Genomic DNA, 12156 nt, shown 5'->3' on the forward strand with positions numbered 1-12156 from the left:
GTGCGTTTTCTGCTCCCAATCCACCTCAGAGCAGAGCGGTGCAAAAGCAGAGCTCCCCAATCTGCCAGCCTGCCGCAGCTCAGGAGAGCCCTTCGGATTGGCCAGTCCAGCCCACAGTCATACCAACACACACACGTGTACACACGCACACACACGCACACGCACACACACACACACACAAACAGGGATTGACATGCACACACGCTCGCCTGCCTTTCCTCTGACTCTAACATATGGATTCACACATACACAGAAAGTCAGTCCTATTTTTTCCCTCACACATTTCCAGCTGTTTCGCTATCTCCCTCACTTTCTTTCTCTCTCTAATGTTTTCTCTCTGTCTTCCTTATTCTCTCTCTTTTATCACGCTCAGCAGACTCCTTTCTGCATGTCTTGTTCTTTTCTCTCTCTATTTCTCTCCTCCCTCCACATTCTCTTCATCCTATCAGCCACTCTTTCTCTCTCACACGCACACAAACTATCTCTCTCCCTCTCCCTCTCTCTCTCTCTCTCCATCCCTTTCTCTCTCCCTCTCTCCATCCCTGTTACCAAACAGCACACTAGCTGTGCTGAGACTCACAGCAGCCACAGCACATGCAGCATTTGGTTTGAGGCTACAGCATGGTTCCAAAAGGAAACCCAATTAATAATAGAAGAAGAGAGCGGGTGCGGGCGCGCGGGTGCGAGTGCGGGGGAGGGATGACTGATGCGCACCCTGAGTGTGAAGCCCCTCCAGACCAAAGGCCGTGTCTCCCCTTCCCTCTCGAGGAGAGAGAGAGAGAGAGAGAGAGAGAGAGAGAGAGAGAGAGAGAGAGAGAGAGAGAGAGAGAGAGAGAGAGAGAGAGAGAGGCATGGCACAGGAGATGGAAGATGAGAGTGTGATGAAACAAAAGGCTGATGGGTGGGGGTTGGAGAGGGGGGTGGAGAAGGGGGTGTTGGAGATCTGTCAGGGGGGCAAAGAGGGAGGTTTACATACCACAGCTTCCAGCCATCACCCCTCAGCCTCCTCTCAGGGCCCATCAATCATTTACCCTGGCAGTCTCTGCTCTCCCTCCTTATTCAGGGGTGGGAAAAGGATGATGATTTATCTTTTCAAGTTCATTTATTTATGTACTCCCCCCCCCATCTGTGCCCTTGCAGGTGGGCCCCCCTGAGTTTGACTTATGTAAAATGATACAGCCTCATGGATCCAGGGTTATCATTTTAATTTAGGCCATGTGTTTTTATGGCGCTGTGAGGAAGCACAGGAGATTCTATCACACTGTGGCACCACAACTATTATTTATCATGCCCCATAAAACGAATATTCACTCTGAAGAAGATGAGATTGGTAATAATGTCCTTTTACAGCTTTGAGACTGTATTTCATATTCAGAAAATGCTCATATACTGTAAAATTACTATTAGGTCATAACGTGTCAGTAATCTCTCAGTATTATTCACCAGTGAAAGATATGTGGTGTAGTAGTGTATAAGCAGAACTCTATGTGACGTGTGTGTGTATGGGGGGGGGAGGGGGGGGGCTGGTGCAGTGGCAGAGGGTTACACATGAGGGCTTAAGACACTAAATCAAAGGTTTAAATTCAACCACAGGGAGCCCTATATTCCCTCTATTTATTGTTTTGCAGATATGAGAAAATCAATGAAAGGCAGAACAGGGGAGAGGCACAGGGCTTGGTCAGAGAATAAAACTCATTCAGACCACAAAAACTCTACTGCACATAAAATAAATGCACTTTATTACTCTTGGTATCTGTGTACTTTAGTTCACATCCCAAGCCAGGATTCATCATGGTTTCTGAAAACACGATGAAATTACAATGACAATATTGATCAGAGAATCTAAGGGTATTCATCCTTAAGAATGAGAAGAAATAGCAGCCTAGCAGGGAACTGTGATAAGCACTGCCAGGGGCATGCACAGGGGCTCCCGAGTTGCTTTTGCTCTATGTGTGTGTGTGTGTGTGTGTGTGTGTGTCTGTGTGTGTGTGTGTGTGTGTGTGTGTGTGTGTGTGTGAGAGAGAGGCTGGTAGGGAATAAATACAATACGATAAAATACAATACAATGACCCTTGTCATGCTTTCTGACTGCTTTCTGTCACAGAGCAACTGGATTTCAATTTCAGTGTTGGAAGTTAACCAACTTGTGCTTTTGCCAGTTAGATTATTTCAACAGATGGGTGCCAAAGTGAGATTATGCTCTAAGAGAAAGATGATCTCCCCATTATGGTGGGAGTAAATAACACTACTGTGCTTAAATGCCACTGGGGGTTTCACTGCATTCCTTCAATGAAAAACACAAGTGCAGCAATTAAAATCATTGCCAAAACAAGAATTTAATTGAAAATGTACATTGTCATCTTACAGACGCCTTTGGTAGGACAACTTAAGTATTCTGAGTTAAATGTGCAAATCAAGATCAGTGTAAAACTGTCCCACTGTGTCAGAACATACTGTACCTTGCAGAATATGCATAAAAAACGTCATGACTGGGTGTTTATGGGGACGTTAAGGGCACAGACCTAAAAGCAAGGCAGGCCAACTAAAACCTGAGACAGACTAAAAAACAAAATTCACATGGTCTGCATGCTAAAATATTCGGTCAGATTTCACATATAAACTGGCCTCAAATTCCATGTGCTGTAGGTAGGCGATTTCCCACAGTGGCCAATCAACAAGCCTATTTAACTTTACAACGCACCTTTTTCACAAGTACCACATGCGCTGCCTACTAGTAGCCTGAATGCCCAAACAAAGAACCAAAGCAACAAAAACAAAATTAACAACAAAGCAACCTTTGTGCACATAAAACTGCATCACCAACAGAGAAGCCTTCATGAGCATTTCACTGGGGTTATCAAGCAGGCACCTACCTTCATCTGTGATTTTGCTTTAATTGGGGCCACGACACCTCCCAAAGGCTCTACAGCATTCCAGATCCACCCCTCTTCACACTCATGATGGATCCTGTACCAACCAATTTTTATTCCTCTTCATTGCTTCTTATCCGATCAGCAACATAACCAGACACAACACAGGCTCTTGATGCAGACACCAACAATTACCACTCCAAAAACACAGCAACACGATTTCTAAATCTCATTTCAAAGTCAATTTGGGTTACAGCATGAGCCCAAGTAGTCTGTGAGTGCCTCAGCCATACCCTCTCTCTCTCTATCCCTCTCTCTCTCTATCCCTCTCCCTCTCTCTCTCTATCCCTCTCTCTCTATCCCTCTCCCTCTCTCTCTCTATCCCTCTCTCTCTCTATCCCTCTCCCTCTCTCTCTCTATCCCTCTCTCTATCCCTCTCTCTCTCCTTGCCACTTAATCTACTAAACCAGCAGCCTCAGATAACTCTCACACCTCCGGAATACTGGGTCCACATAAGTCCACTGTATTCTGCATAATTGTGATATTTCATGGGATTTGACATTACTAATGAGTTACCCATCCCATTGAAATACAGCATGTATGTATAAAATAATTTTGTTTGTCCATTTAATTCTACTATAAGCCTCAGATTGTAAAGTGCCTGACATGCAGAATGAGAGGTTAGTTAAGTGCCATGTGCACAATCAAATAAATCCAAAGCCATGGAAAGGCTACACGGGGCTGAAAAGTCCAGCAGGGAAGCACCACCAGTGTTGAAATGCGGCTCATATTGTGTGGCCTCCACCACAGACATGTGCTGTCATGCTGCACATGTTTCCTGATGCCAAGAGCAAATGCGGCTCATATTGTGTGGCCTTCACCACAGACATGTGCGGTCATGCTGCACATGTTTCCTGATGCCAAGAGCAAATGCTTTCTTCCCCCTCCATTTAACACACACCTGAGTTAATGAAGTGTAGTGGCCAGGCATGAGTGAGAAGGCATTAGCTCCACAGCGCATCAGGAGTCAATGCACTCTGCCCAGGCATACTGTATGGTTCCTCTCAGGTTCCAGAGAGAGGACAGTTTCAGTGGCAGGTGAGGCTGTGCACAGCCCTGACTGTTGTTTTATTGCATGCATGTACTTTTACTAAATCAGTCTACAGGTTACACCGTAATACAACTCATCAAAGACCACAGAAAAATACAGCATGCCAGGTTGCATAAAAAAGACAAAATACCTCTTCATTGCTCCTGGCTCCTCTGTCAGGTATATGAAAACAACTTCTCAAAAGCCTTCAGGTTTAGAATTGCTTTAAATTAAAAAGCACTTCATGAAAACATTACAAGCATGAACCAAGTCTTGTGAGCTTCTGTAAACTGTCAACATAAATTCAACTTTGAGGCCAAAAAATAAAAATATTGAGTAGAAATAACAGAGAAAGGAGAGTCTGAACATGCAATAGTATTCAGCTTAGAGATAGAGAATAAAATGTTTAAAGTTGTTTCATGTTTAATGAAGTAGGCTATCAGAACCCTTTTTAACCATGTCCATTGCAATAACCTGGCAGCTTCGAAAATCTAAGGCTGAACGTTCATAACATATTCTGTTTAGGTTACTATGTTATAGTAGCTTATAGGTTAGTAGACCTAGTTCATAAAACAGAGTAGGCAAACCTTTTCTCAATCGTCATAAGCCGACGACATAGGCTACTGTAGTTGTTTAACTAACCCAACTCCACACGTCGTTCTCTATTTACAGTAGGCTAAATTACGCGTCATTTCACTCAGTGGCCACACGCACAGCACGTGAATCTGCAAGACACCAGCTTGCTATGGTGGTAGTTCATTGTGATAAACATTAAAATTATAGCCTGACAAGCCCAAGTATAAGCCAGCCTAGGCAATAACATATTTGCTGCCGTTAGGGTGCGTCTAGATTTCTAAGCTATTAAAATTAGCTTTGAATTTAATCAATAAGATGTAGCCTTATGATCTATGATCTCTGTGTAGACAATAGCCTAATGAAAACTGAAAAGACCTATCTGTCTGTGCCCTGGTTACAGTAGGCCTACAGTACATGCACTCCTATTGAATTTTCAGAACCAAGGAGAAAAATGAGAAAAATGTGTTACAGCTCTGTCTGCTATTTACACCCATTCTTCTTGATACATAATGAATAAATATGAAAATGTATAAAATGTTTATCAGTACATTAGACTACTTTGCAAATTGCTAAACCATATAATAGCCTGTCCCACCATCATCATTGAAATAGCATAATGCTAGAATTTAAATTTGCATGTAGCCTATTCTCTATTGGGTTGTAATGAAAATTAAGTTTTAAATAAAGTTAACACGTTTTCTGAAAATTTTGTTCCATGTGCCCTTTTTAAAAATTTGAGCCCCTGCCCCTTCAAAGGTCTCTGCACGCCCCTGTTGTCAAGCAAGCATATACCAGGATTCTGTTGAGCTTTAGTTTTGTAAAATCACTGTTCTACTTAGCTTACTGCCATGTAACTGAGTTAATAGCCACCTTAGTTACAATGTTGCTATGGTCTGAATGTTTCTCAGATCGCTCTGATGTAACGTGGCAATGAGTTGGCAAATTTATATATAAGCGTAAAAAGGCCAAAAAACTGGAACTACCTCATACAGTAGGTGTGCAAATATCTGAAAAATAATTGACATTCTAAAGGGTGCATCAAAATGGGAAATTCAATCAAGCTGTGGTATAAGTCAGGATTATTTTATGTAGGCCTACTTTGCAATTACTGATAACTGCTACCATTGTATTCTAGGGAAATGTGTTTGTCATGTGTATTTTGTAATGTACTCAAGTATTCAAGTCGAAGTTCTGTTTCCAGAGCAGCCAGTGTTTTTTTTTGTTTATCACAAATTGTTGTAAATAAGGCAGCAAAACACAAGTTGACCAGGGGGACTCTCTTGACTGACAGCATTGATTGTACCTCTCTTCCATTAGGAAGTCAAAGAGACATAGGATATCTTATAAATCACACGGCATTAGCAGGTTGAGCTGCAGTCAGGAGGTTCTTTCTGTCCATATACTGTAGGGGCTTTAAATTACTCGTTTGTGATTTATTCGCTAATTACGATTACGATTTGTTTGGTTTGTGCTCGAGATTTTACCCTTCAATTGGGTTGCTGGTCCAGGAACAGCGTTTTCTGGTAAAGCCAAAGTAAAGTTTAGTAATTTTGAAGGCAGCTGCCTCCAGCACACAGGAACTCAAATTCTGCCCCAGGCAGCATCCTGTCAGGTTCTATTGCATCACACTTTTCATGTATTCAAAGTAGTTTCAAAGAGAGATATGTTCTGTTTATCTCCCGAAACAAAACTTTCACAAGGAATTCAGGTTGATATTCTGTTACAAATTCCTCAGCCCTGGAGTTTTGGGACTGGTGGTGACAGCAGACTGATTTGACTTGAAAGCTGTTGTATGAATACTTTCCAAGATTAGCAGAATCCTACTCTATACACAACTGAGACATGTTTACTTTCTCATATTGTTCAGCTTTGGCCCCATTTCGCTACAATAGTCTTTATGATGTATTTTATTTCAGGCAATAACCATCTTTGATAACTGTCTTCTTGGTGGTTTGCACATGGTCGTGGAAGGACTAACTGTATTGCAGTGACTGCACTATGAGTCAAGGTAGTTGAAATGATACTTGTGTTATGTTTACACTTTACTGCACAGTGCAATGTAAATTTTGACCTACTTTTAGATTTGCTTTGTTATGTTTAGACAGACAGCTATGTGTGAATAATTTGACTTCATTGGGATAGTCAGGTTTTCCCATTTCATTTAAACTGGGGTTCCCTTCTAGCAAACCCAGTAGCAATGAACAGACTTAAGTCAAAACATCAGAATAAATATACAGAATATACAGAGCTTATGCTTATTGGTTCACATCACATCCATTTGGGTCTTGGAGATACAGTACAGTATATGAATTCATTCCATGGTGCAACTGAGTGAGTTAATGTTGTATTTATTGTATACTGTATGATCTGAAAAGCTTAAAACAGTGTGGGATGAACAGGGTACACTCCTGGGTGACAATAACTGTGTATGGTCTCAACATCTCTCAGCATTTGCTGTTAACTCTCAAAAATGGAATATGCTCATTTGGATATTGACATTCTTCTACTGTAGCTCCTAAATACATTTTACTGCCTTCAGATTAAAAAAATTAACAAGGGCTTATTATCTAGTCTCTTTATCTGAAGTCTTTGTTACAGCATGTCAAAGTACATCTACAAGAAAGGAATAAATTCCAATTAGTCCATCCATGAGAAATGCATGGTCAAACAGGAACCCTGTAACTTTTTAGTAGCATAACTGATTTTTTAGGTGAAAAACATTGAAGTCAATATTTCAGAACATACACAGATTTGAATGCATCACTGTAAAAAAAAAAAAACTGGATTTTCTTTACTCAAGATGATAAAAACTAAAACTGGTAAAGTGACCATTTATATCACATTGTCCTTAGGTTTCTAGAAACATTAGGCACACACATTAGTGTAAAAAATGTATAACCATGTGAAACAGGCTATTGTCTATACATACTGTATTAGCACAGTCTTATTCTAGATGTACACATAACAGTCACCTATTTCTGTCCATCCTCTATTATCGCCCCCTTACGCGCATGTGTGCCACTTAATATTAATTTCTAACCAGGACAGCAGATTCCTAAAGAAACACAAGCTCCCATCCCAAAAGGGTATCTAAATTATCTAAATAATTGGGATAATTATCTAAACAGTTTTGTGATACAGCATACAAAACTGCATGGAGCTAGTAGTGGAATTTTAATTTAGTGACAAGAATTCTCGGTCTAACGTTAATTTTTTTACCTCTTGAGTTTTCTCCCCAGATTTTTCTGTAGTAGTTCTCCACTGATCTCAGCTAATGTTGATTAACTAATGAAGTAGTTGAATGTCCCTCGTAGCACCTTGAGAGACCGAGTGAGTGGGTGGAAATAGGGACAGCACAGTGCCAAACTGGAGCGTGGTAAACACAATCAGGTAATTTAGGCAATAAATGCTTTTGTCCACATTAACACACTTCACCACTGAAAAATGGAAGAAGTTAAATTAAATATTATGTTGGAAAAAAAATGTCTTTGTTTTTCACATTTAAAAAAAAAGTCTTTTTTTTTCACACTTGCAATCGAAAGGGGTGGAAATTGATGGTATCACAAGAGCTGTTTTATATTGGTGCAAAAGTGCAAGTGCAGGTACATGTTACTCATTACAACTGTTACACTATAACAAGAGCAACATATTAAATGTGAACAGCTCTTTGGCTTGCATTACACTGATAAACATTGTGATTCATAACTAAGAAAATACTATACAAAACCACTTAAGAGAGCAGCACATAATCTAATGTTATCCCTTTATTGTCCTTGATGTGGATGTTGTAAATCTATGTATTTTTGGTCGGTGCTATGTAATCTGAAGCCATCATGGTCTGGTGGTGTTAATTCAAAATGGTGTTGAAGTACTGTAAGGTATACATGTTGACATGGAAACAGGATTCATCCCAACAGCTACAGTAATGGCGTGTTAGAGCTCAGAGAAAGGCAAAGGCCAGCAGGCTACTGGCAATCACTGCACAGTGTGGCACTCCACTGTCTCCTGTCTCTACTGCGGAGACAGAGCACAGGCTTAAGCACAGTGTGGACAATGACAGTGGTGTATGCTATACATCACAACCATGTGAAATGACAAGCTGTTAACATGCTGAAGACTCCTATTCATTTCCCAGTAATTCTACATGTCATTGTGTAAAAGGACATGAGATGATCTCTATTAGTGGCTATACATCATTACCCCCCCCCCCCAAACACACACACACCCACACACTCATGCACCCATGCACGCGCACACACACACACACACACACACACACCTTTAATGCTTAGTTGTCCTACCACATTGCCCTTGAGTTGGCATTGCATTTTGCAATCTAAAGTGAACCGCTGCATGGCATCGAGAACACGTGGAAACACTTTTCTCATGAAAAATAAATGAAAGTAAGTAATATGTTAACACGTATACTGTACATCCAGAGGAAAGACGGAATCACATTCAATTATTTGTCAAGCTGAGGCAAATTGAGGGCAAGAGGACGAAAGACAAACTGAGAGAGAAAGACAGACAAAGAGACAGACAGAGAGAAAGACAGAGAGAGAGATGGAGAGAGAGAGAGATGGAGAGAGAGAATCCCATTAAATGATCAGGCCGATTTAAGGTACGAGACAAAGCAGCGAACAGTGGTAGACGGATGGAAACATCACTGTCATCACATGCAAGGACATGTGGGCGTGAACAGCACACACTGTCACCCTGGTCCCTGTGAGAAGACTGAGGAGGTACTCATGATATGTCACAATGGCTCACCTCAATCACCCACTACCAAGATGCTCCACAGCCTTTGGGCTGAACTCCATGCCGTGATGTTTGTCTTACTGCATCAAGACTTTACACACTCATATTGCCTATTTACTTGCTTCGCTTGATTCCATTAAACACAAGCTTTAGGAAATAACCTGTGGCGATGAATGTTATAATATCACAGTGAAGGTCAAGCCACTGAAAGCTGTCAGCTGTCTCGTTAGTGTGTTTTATACTCCAAAAGCCACTTATATTCTTCCAGCTAACTTGTACACAAACATAATGCTACAGTATGCTCTCAGTCTGGCCTAGTTTCGAACGGATACAAACGAACAGATCATGTGGTGGAACCAACATGGCTGCAAAGCAAATACAGCACCTTTATTTTACCTCTGTAGGTAAATCTCAACTGTTCAATTAATGAGAATCCCTTGGCTTGGATTTGCCACCTAGTCTCTTCTGTCTAGGTAACATGAAAGCCCAGTTTTCATGAAACATGGATTATTGATCATACAACTCGACATTAATAGAGATATTTACAACATCATAATGGATTGATGTTGTGAGTGATCAGTGGTCTACTGTACAGTATGTACTACTCACACAGTCAAATACTACTACAACCAATCATCATGTTATATAATATGTATTTTTCCTGTATCATAGCTCATGTTTGCATTGCCCTTCCGCTAATCTGTAATACCCATAATATTTTCAGCATGTGACCACACTGATGCAGATTCTCTCGTAGTTGAAAGTGATATATATTAATGTCAGCTAAAGTGACAGGTCTGGCAAGAAGACTTTTTTTCTGTTCAACTGCAGTACTTCTCAGGGCTAATGCTCTTAATCAAAGTGAAAGCATAGTCCAGTGTGAACCCGGAGTTGGGAGGCATCTCTTACTCAGATTCAAATGGTTCATCTCTTACTCAGATTCAAATGGTTCATCTCTTACTCAGATTCAATTTCATACTTCATATCTAAATGCAATACTTTATACAACACATTATTATGTTTATTGGATTTTATTTATTTATTTGGGGGTTACATGGCCCTGAAATGATCCCAACAAAAGATCCTAACAATTACAGTTATAATACATTGTCCGATCAGATGTGTTTCACCAGACATGCCAAAGATATGTTTGATAAAGTAGCTGTCTGTGAATATCTGTTCATTCCTTTTACTCTTAGGTTGGGCTATACATTAATTTGATGTGTTAATTAATTGTGTGTATGAGAAAAGTTTCAAATAAAGAATGCCCAAACTGTGCCTGCCTTTGTGGCCATTACCACTTACAGAGTAGCCGATTGATACAAAAGTAAGACACAGATCCAATCTTCCCACGTGCTGATGGACTACTATGAGCTGGCCTTTTAAATGTGAACATTGTAAATGTCTCCCTTCCATTTGGCAACCTGATTTCTACAGACCAGATAGCCTCCAGCATTTTGAATAAGCAATGCATTGTGTGCAACATCAACAACAACCGAACCGACTGTTTTATTTAATATCATGCACTCAATAAGTCACTGTCTGATTGAGCCTAATTCGAGTTGGATGTCAAACAATGTACTCTTATTATACACAGTTGTCCTACAGTATGTGGGCCACCGTAGGGGAAAAGGGCACTCAAAACACTTTGTCAAAGGAAACAACTCCAGAGAGAGTGAGCACCTGAACCTCAGCTGTCAGCACTTTTCAGCTCAGTCTTCAAACTCTAGCGGCAGGCTACTCTGCTGCTCCAGCACTGGCCTCCCTGTCCCATTATCCCACAGCACTGCCAGTCCTCCTCCTCTTCCTCCAACGCGGCTTTGAATGCCATGTCTGTAGGCTCTTCCTATTCCCGCCGACGTGACAAAGCAGCTTTCTCCCTGAGTGGCGTACTGGCCAGAGAGCAGGAACCCGCGCGCTGTGCCAGACATTAATCACTTGTTTATTCTGCCTCCAGAGCGGAGGGGGGGGGGGGAAGGTGGCGCTGCGGTGGCCATGGCCATGGCCGGGGGGGCTTTATGTCACTGTAACCAGACAGGTGCTGTGATTTATACCCGTGTCAGGTTGGCACAGCACCATAGCTGCCGGCCCTCACTCTTCGTTCAGCGCGCGGTGAGGCCAGAGCACAAATCATACATTGTCCTCTGGCGCTTGCTTTGTGCTACAAGGTCTTCGTCGATACGTTTGTCTGTAATGGGGGAGACATCGCTGACAAGCAGGCACATGCATTTTTTGATTGCTATTATTACAGGTAGTTCAGCAGCTCAAAAAGCAGTAGGCTACCTTAATACCCGTCATCTACTCTATGCATATATTAAATTTGAAATGTATATCTGCAATATACCTTTTTGATAGTATTGCACAAGGTTTCATGTTGATGTCATTAGCTTTAATTTTGCAAAAATGCCATAAGCAAAGCAACCATCCATATTCTATTTTCCTCCTCTGTTGCCCGTTTTTTGCCTGCTTACAAATGGTAGAACCAGTGATACCAAGGAGAAATGTTTGAGATAGGAGATAAGTTTGTATCAATTTCACCAAAGCTTTCCCCCAAATTCAACAGTTAATATGTATTCATGGAAGAACTTATCAAAAATGAAAACCAATGAAATGTTGAAATGTGTCTGCTGTTACACCACACAGTACATGTGAATTAGTAGACCTGTTCCAAGACATCGAAGACACAACATACATGTCATATGTACATGTAAGTAATTAACTGGTACACTTAATAGGTTTATTCCACTGTATCAAAAAGTAACAAGGTTGTAGCAGCACAGCTGTTACATGTACACTGAAGACAATGAGGCCTTGACTGGAGCTAAGAATGGTTTGTATATCAAATCTATCATGACCAGATTT

This window comes from Alosa pseudoharengus, unplaced genomic scaffold, assembly GCF_046254945.1.
Source record: "Alosa pseudoharengus isolate Yale_2024_CS ecotype anadromous, Long Island Sound unplaced genomic scaffold, YU_APseudo_1.1 YU_APseudo_1.1_scf_2, whole genome shotgun sequence".
NCBI classification, from domain to species: Eukaryota; Metazoa; Chordata; class Actinopteri; order Clupeiformes; family Clupeidae; genus Alosa; species Alosa pseudoharengus.